Raw genomic sequence first — 2,835 nt, 5'->3', positions numbered from 1 at the left:
AGTGTACTACGGACTATGCCGTGGGGACTTAGGACTCCCCAGCCTCACCAGCTTGCCCCCTTGGATTACAAGTGTACTACGGTAAAGCGCATCCGTTGATGAACGAGAGGTGGAAACACTTTTGACTACTCCGTCCCACTCCGAATCTTATGGTTAACACGGGTATTACGACACAAGAATCACTGGCGACATTTGTTGTTTAATCCTAGATGGATATAAACCCGTGCAATGGAACCTCCACCATATCAACACAATCCATGGTTCCATTGCCCACCACTTAGTCATATTCATAGTTATGAAAGTAGTGGTTTTGATTTTTGTGCAATAGTGATAACCATAATACTTTGCAAGTAATTTGATAAAAATACTCAAATGACATGAGCAAGTGATGAACTTGCTCGAACACCGCAAAGTTTTGCAGCTGGAAGGTGTGGACTGACCCTTGTCCTCTGTCTCTGAAAAATAGCATCATTGTCCGATAAGGGCAATGGTTAAAGAAGCAATTATGCATGATTCCATTTTTAGGGTTTGTTCCCCCCTTCCGATGTCGTTATTATTTCATGTAAGAGGTTAATACTAAGAATAATTTGGGAATACTTGATTTTAAGTAAAATACAACCTTGAATTGTTGTCAAGGTGTTTTTTAAAATTCAAAAGAATTTATGGACTTATTTTCATTATTGAAAATAATCTAGGTGATTTAAATGATTATTTAAATCATCAAATTAAGACTTATTCATAATTATCTTCAAAAATCCTCTTTGATATTTTATTTGAATGGAGAATTTTATGCTGATTGATTTTCATATTTTTAATTATTTTTTTTAGAGCCATATTCTATTTTATAAAATTCTTTGAAATTCTTACTTAATTGGTATTTTGGAAATGCCCAAATTGCCCTCGGGCCCACCTGTCAGGGTGAATCCGAGTGGGTTGGGCTCAACCCAGTTGGCCTGGTCCGGCCCACTCGGTCGCCCTCACTTCCCTTCTCTCTCCCTCGCGAACCCTAATCCCTGAGCTCTGGCGACGCATGTCGCCGCCGTCTTCTTCGATTTGTTCCGGCCATCTCCGGCCGTTGCCGCCGGCGAGGTGTGGCGCATCTGAACCGCCACTCGACGGCGATTCAGATCCACCGCGGCGATTCGTGCTGCGCTGCTTGCTCGCTTCGCCCCCAACGCATCTGCGACACGGCCGTGGCGATTCCAGGCGATTCGTCGTCCGTCGATGATCCAGACGCCGCGCCGCGACGTGGCCGTGTGCCTCGCCGTGGTGGTGCTCAGGGCGTTTGCGCCCGGCGACGCCCGGCCCGGCTGCGGCCTCGGCGCTGCCGTGTTAGGCCCGTGCGCTGCCGCCATGGGCACGCTGCGGTGCTCTGCTCCAGGTGTGTGTGCCTCCTTCTCTCCTGTCTTCTCTACCTCCTCTTCTTCCTCTGGTTGCCTTGGCCTCTACCTTGTTGTGCTAGTTGCTACTGCCTACATGCGTATGCTGCTATGTGCTGCTGCTATCTCTGTGTTCTAGCTTGTGCTGCTCTACTTGATTATCAGTGCATGCTTCTGTGCTTCCTAACTACTTCTGTTCATGCTGTGTCCCTGCTGTGGCCCTCCTGTAATTGCTCATGAGCATCCATTGATGTTCATGGCCTTCTGGCTTGCTCCAGATATGACTACTGCCACTAGGGTATTCTGTGTGTGCAAAAATCTTGGCCTTGGCTTGATCATTATGCATGATCCTTGCATTATGCAAGTGCCAGTGCCACTGTGTGATGCTTACTGAGTTGTGATTCATAGGAATGTTCTATTGAGCATGACTGTTGGCTAGACAGCTTCATCCCTTGTTAGTGTGCTTCTGCATACAATTTATATTTCATATATTTGATTATCTGTGATGCAATGGTTGGTTAATTTGTGGCTTTGGATGATCCTGTGATCACCAGGACTTACTGTTGGCTTATCAATTTATATGAATCATGGATTGCTGCCAGACTTGCCCTTGTCAAGCTTTTGTATGCTAAGGCAAGCCCTGATGATCATATAATCATCAGTGCTTGATGATTTTCTGCTGTCCTATGGCTTGTGTTTCACTGATGCTTTTACTTGGCTCTGTGTGGCACTCAAGCATGTGCTTGGTGCATGCTCTTGCTTACCCTCAAGACTCTGCTGTGGCTTGCGATGATCTTCTAGATCATGAGCAAGTGTATGTATTACTGGTTGCTTGTGTATTTCAATTATCTGTCTAGTTTGGCTTAATCACATGGATAATTGATGTGAGCTGCTCTGCGAGTTATGATCATTTCATTGAGTTTGGTAGGGTTAGATGGATGCCAACACTTGGTTGTGTACCCTAGCCCTCCTTTTGAACCCTACTCGGGTGATGATATCTCGTGCATGGCTTCTTTGTTGGAATTGGTTAAGTGGTTGAGGTGATCCTGGCAGTATTCATGTGCTGCCCTGGGATGGCTCCCCTATTTGGTGGCTTTCTGTGATGGATAGATGCTCACTGGCTAGTCACTTAGTGAATTTCCAGTAGCCTTGATGTTGATAATTAGGATAGGCACATGTTGCCTGTCAATCTGATGGTTTAGCTAGATCAATAGGTGCTTTGTGATTCTGAATGGCTGCAAGGAGTAAATCCATGCTTTGGATTTCTCGGTTTTTGACATCTGTGTGTTGTCACAACCGGTGTTCCCTGGTTTATTTTCCTTTTAGCCTTGGTTGTACTTGCTGGCACCAATTGGTTTAGTAACCAAATGATGATACACCCGGGGTTTTCTACCCTTACGTACTCACGTGATGCAAGCATGCTTAAGTATGAGCAAGATATGATCTTGCTCATGCT

Source organism: Lolium rigidum, chromosome 4, assembly GCF_022539505.1.
Source record: "Lolium rigidum isolate FL_2022 chromosome 4, APGP_CSIRO_Lrig_0.1, whole genome shotgun sequence".
In the NCBI taxonomy this organism is placed as follows: domain Eukaryota; kingdom Viridiplantae; phylum Streptophyta; class Magnoliopsida; order Poales; family Poaceae; genus Lolium; species Lolium rigidum.
The sequence above is the reverse complement of the archived record's forward strand: the minus strand, read 5'-3'. Positions refer to the sequence as shown.